Below are 6,000 nucleotides of genomic sequence, written 5' to 3' on the forward strand. Positions count from 1 at the left end.
CGATGAAAATTATAATGATCTAGAAGAATAAAAAATTATACAAATTATCAAAATTGAGGTTAGATTATTTTGAAAAATTGAATAAACCATTGCCCATAAATGAAAGTGAATTAGGAGTAAAAAGTATTCCTTCACTTACAAAAGAGAGTAGCGTAACAATACTTTACAGAAAATTTTCACCAAGCTTTCAAGAAAATGATAATCCTTATCCTAAAAACACTATTTAGAGAGCAGAAAAAGAATACCTATACAAATCATTTTAAGAGTCTAATATCACAAGAATCACACAAAAAAAGAAAAGAAAATTAAATATCAATCTCACTTATGAACACAAACGTAAAATGCAAAATAAAATATTGCCAATTTGTTTCAGCTATGTATTTAGTTAATTTTACATTAGCTGCTTTAACAGTAAACCCTAAAACTCAGTGACAAAGCACAGTAACCCAAGCAGATGGAGGCTTTGTCATTTTCAATGTGTCACTTCCAAATACTCATCCAGCAAGCAAACAGTGAGAGTGAAGGCACCCACAGGAAGTTTTAATATGGCAAACCTGGATATGATGTACATCACATTTACTTACACTCCATTAGCCAGAACTCAGTCATATGATGAGACAGTTAATATGTGTATTCAGAAGGAAAAGGAAAGAAACTTGGTGCAGAACTAGCCAGTCTCTGCTACAAGTCAAGTGTGTGTATGTGTATGTGTGTCTATGTAGCTATGTGTTCCAGTAATCTACCTAGAATGTAATGAGTTAAAACAATAGTTTATTATTTTTCTCTCATGGTTCTATGGTTTGACTGAGTTCACCCTACAGGGCAGTATTTGCTTTGATTCTCTCTTGCACTTGAAGTCAGATGTTGGCTAGGGCTGTGGTCCTCTGAAGATTCGACTGGACTGGGTATCCAGTATGGCTCCTCAGATGGCATGCAGTTCATGCTGGCCATCACCTGGTGGCTCATCTAGAAATGTTGACCAGAGTGCCAACACATGTCCTCTCCAGATGGCTCAGGATTCTCACAACATGGCAGCAGGATTCCAAGAGACTGTGCCCTAAGTACGAGCATTCTAGGGAACCAAGGCAGAAACTGGAAAGCCTCTTAGGACCTAGCTTTGGAAGTCACATAGTACCACTTCCATCATTGACCCTTTTTCAAAAACAAGCCATAGGGCAAGCTCAGATTCAAAGGAAGGGAACCACATAAGGCTGTGAATACTGGAAGGTGTGGTTTATTGAGGAACAATCTTTAGCCACTAGCTTTCATGATCTTCCATAAGGCCCCTACTCATCTGCATCTCTCTTATGTGTAAAAACCACTCATCCATGTTCCCTTCCAACATTAGATGTCTTGTCATATTATGACATCAGCTTCAGGCTTGAAATGCAGGATCTTGTCATCTAAATTAGGTCCAAGTACAGATGAGACTTCTTGGGGTCATCTGCCTTAATTTCAGTTCCTCAAGCATAGTTCATCTCAATCTGAAGATCTGTGACCTAAAGAGAAAAGTTATCTGCTGCCACTCTGCTGGGGACAATCACAAGACAACTGTAACAGATATTTCTGTTCAAAAAAACACATCAGTTAATGGTCCATAGCCACTCTGAAATCTAACCAGGCACATGTCGTCAGTTCTCTAACTAGGGTTCAGTCTTGCTTCCTCAGAGTGGATCTCTGTGGCTCCAGAATCCACTCCACACTCTAATTCATCCTTTATTTTCCACGAGAAAGGACGTATGTTTTCAGCTGAGATATATTCTCAGTCTTCTTCCTGTCTATAGAAGTTCGAGGGCTCTGAAATCTCTTTTCATTTTGAACTGTGTCTGTTCTTTAATGTCCCATCTGGCAGTGCTTCTGTTACTACAACTGTCTTTTAAAATGTCATGGGTTTCATATCAGTCTTAATGAGATTTATTCCATGAGACAAAAGCAACACCCACAAATCGCTCCAACACAGGCACCTCTACCTTAGGTTACCTATGAGGCTTCTGTGACCAAGACTATTAGAATTCCTATTCTCTAGCAAATACAGTCTGAGAGGAATATTCCTAAATTTCTTAAAGTCATTTTTTTCTACTTAAAAGTACTGGTTAGGCATACCCTTATTTAGTTCTGAATGTTAATGTTGGATGCTACAGTCAAAACTCTGACTTCATTTTTATTCCAAGGGTACATTTATTGTCCTGGATTTGATTTTTTTCATGATGCCCAGGAATAAATGTTAAAGAAATGTTTAAAACATATATAAGAAAAACTTTAGTAATGAAGAACACAAAAAGGGACTTGAACAAATGTTAAAACACTATATTTTTGGATAGGTTAAGTTAGCATTATAAAAATGTCAAATGTCAATTCTCCCTAAATTTATTTATAAATTTTATGTAATCAATTCAAATAACATTAGGATCAGAGATGCTGATTCTAAAATTCATATTTAAAAAACCACACAAGATATTTGAACCTATATATATATCCCTGGTTCCTGGCACAGTGCTCCTAAAACCCTTGTATAAGAGTACTTGGAGAATCTTTTGTTCGAATATTTGGTCTTTGACCCTAGTTTCTGACACAGACCTCCTAAATCCACTGGAATTTTTTAGGTGATAGGAGATCTTTTCTTCTAATGAGGCAACTTTTAGTGGGCTCCTGGATAGCTTCAGGATGGGGTCTGGTCACCAGAAAGAGCAAGCCATGATTAGAATCTGTTCCTGCTCAAAATAATGGCTTCAATCTCTACACCTCAATGTTCTGGGCTGCTGCGCCCCCTGCTGTTTCATCCTTGGTATGTATAATTCCTCATTCATTTCAGTTAATTTGCAAGAAACTTATCCATCAACCTGATGAGGTTGTCTCTCATTTTCAGCCCTTCTGTGGGTTTCTATCTCTGTCTTCAGCATCCTTTAAATGGGCCATTAGGAAAAGAAAAGGAGAGAAATGGATGTTCATTTGATTCAGAAGTCCAGTTTTGTTTCAGTTGCTATGCTTTTGGTCAGAGAATTCTCAACCTACACAACATACTTGTGAAGGAATTTTATCCATTCATTTTTAATTTTTATATGGGTTTTCTTTTCTTCTTTCTTTTTTTCTGGGGAGGAAAATCAAATATTGATGTGATTTTATATTTGCATTGTATTTTAAACATCTCAGAGACTTTTCTATACATCTCATTTTATCTAAACTGTTCCACAGAAAGAGCCAGAAGCAATGTAAGAAACTATTCTCCTTGGCCTTACTGTAGACCATAATCACAAGGCACAGGTTTCACAACGGAAAACTTGGAAGAAATCTTTGAAGATGATCCAAAAGATCTGATTTAGAATGTGAGAAAGAATTTTGCATAAAACAATGGATTCTCAATCACAGGGATTACATAGGCCAACAGGAGGGAGGGTAGGAGGGCAGGTCAGCCAGAAGTCTAAGAATTCTCTCCCCAGTTCAGACCACTTTTTAAATTTCATCTTCATATTTTCCAAAGAGAGAAGAGACTCTGTACTAGTCCCTTCCCTCAAATGACACAGAGTACTACTTATTACTATGTATTTTGATCCCTTTTTCATAAGGTCAAATATTGCTCATGCATTTTTTCATAAAGAATGGTAGAAATAGGAAACAAAGATAAACACATTTTCCCAACATCTTGCTGCTCCCAGAAAAAACAGTTACGTTTCAATGCTAGTGCTCTTTACTGAATCCTGGGATTAAAATTCCAGATTTCCAGAACCATATTTTTGCTTGCAGAAGCAGAAAGAATATATATGTGTGGGGCAGTGATGGCATTATCAAACAAGGACCAAAGAAGAAACTGGGAGAAGGGTCATTTTATTCACTATTGTATAAAAAAATTATACAGAACAACATAAGTCTCTACATGTTTTTATTCAATAATACAAGGTTATGGAGATATATACATATGAAAACAGTAATTTCCCAAATAATAACAAGACCAGCCTGCTCTTCCTTGTCCCTTTATCTTTTTTTTCTCTTTTTTTTTTCCAAAAACAAAGTTACACAAACAAACCTTAACTGAAAGTATACAAGCCCACTTTTCTTTTCCCAAAATAAACAAAACATCTCTCAGTTTTCCCAGCATTTTCCCCTTCCTAATGTGGAAGAATAATTTACTAAAGTATTAGCCAGTGTTTTGGTTTCACTGCTGAAAAGGATTTGGAAAGAATGTGATCTGTGCTGATTCTTATCCTCTGGTACTTTTCCCTTCCCTGTTTCAAAAGTGTAGCCTAATCCTTGTGTCTTTTGCATAAAGAACTTTCAAGGTTAGAAGCAGAGGTTGCTTAAAGATAACTTTGTGAAAACCCTGGCTACTTGGGCAAATTACTCTAGGTGCTCCTGAGGAAGAGGAAAAAGAAGCCTTTTGCAGGGAGGTTAGAGGAGAAGCCCCAATGGCAGGAAGAATTCAAAACCAGGAGGTGGGTGGAGGTTTATGGGACCCAGGGTAGTGGGCACCTGGGGCCCCTCCATCATTGCACCCAGGGTAAAAGCCAGGACCTCTGAGTTAAATGGCTGTGTGAGGCCAACTCTCGACCACAGAGATCCCAGTCTCAGAAAATATTCCTGTGTCCAAATATAGCATAGAAGCAGCCAAGCAGCCAGGCTTCAAAGTGGCTGAGGGGTTGGACAATGGCATGGTCATATGAGGAGTAACCAGTTTCAAGCAAAGACTAAAGCAATTTCTGCAGTAGTATATTTCTCTTTTTTAAATTGAAGTTTAGTTGACCTACAACGCTATGTTAGTTCCAGATGCACAACACAGTGATTTGATACTTCTATACATTACAAAATGATCACCATGATAAGTCTACTTACCATCTGTCACCATAAAACGTTCTTACAATATTATTGACTATATTCCCCATGTTGTACATTTCATCCTCATGATTCATTTACTTTCTAACTAAAAGTTTGTGCCTCTTAATCTCCCACACTTATTTCACTAATCCCCCTACACCCCTTCCCTATGGCAACCAACTGTTTGTTCTCTGTATCTATGAGTCTGTTTCAGTTTTGTTTGTTCGTTTTTTTTTCAAATTCCACAGTTAAGTGAAATCATATGGTATTTGTCTTTCTCTGCCTGACTTATTTCACTTAGCATAATATCCTCCAGGTTCATCCATGTTGTCACAAATGGTAGTATTTCATTCTTTTTATGGCTGAGTAATATTCCATTGTATTTATATGCCGTATCTTCTTTATGCATTCATCTGTTGATGGACACTTGGGTTGCTTCCATATCTTGGCTACTGTAAATAATGCTGCAATGAACATAGGGGTGCATACATCTTTTCAAATTAGTATTTTTGTTTTCTTTGGATAAATAGGAATGGAATTGCTGGATCATATGGTAGTTCTATTTTTAATTTTTTGAGGACTATCCCTACTATTTTCCATAGTAGTTGCACCAATTTACATTCCCATCAACAGTGTACGAGGGTTCCCTCTTCTCCACATCCTCACCAAGACTTGTTATTTTCTTTTTGATAACTGCCATTTTGACAGATGTGAGGTAACATCTCACTGTGATTTTGATTTGCATTTCCCTGATGATTAGTGATGTTGAGCACTTTTTCATATACCTGTTGGCCACTTGCACATCTTTTTTGGAGAAATGTCTATTTGAAGAAATAGTCTTTTGCCCATTTTTTAATCAGGTGATTTGTTTTTTTGCTATTGAGTTCTATGACTTCCTAATATATTTTGGATATAAACCCTTTATCAGATACCTGATTTGCAAATATGTTCTCCCATTCCATAGATTGCCTTTTCATTTTGCTGATGGTTTCCTCTGCTGTGCAGAAGCTTTTTAGTTTGATGTAGTCCCATTTAGCTATTTTTGCTTTTGTTGCCTGTGTCTTTAATGTCATATCTAAAATATCATTGTCAAGGCCAATGTCAAGAAGCTTTTTCTCTATCTTTTCTTCTATGAGTCTTACAGTTTCAGGTCTAATGTTAAAGTCTGTAATACATTTTGTGTTGATTTTTTTC

The sequence above is a fragment of the Eubalaena glacialis genome, chromosome 11, assembly GCF_028564815.1.
Source record: "Eubalaena glacialis isolate mEubGla1 chromosome 11, mEubGla1.1.hap2.+ XY, whole genome shotgun sequence".
NCBI lineage: Eukaryota > Metazoa > Chordata > Mammalia > Artiodactyla > Balaenidae > Eubalaena > Eubalaena glacialis.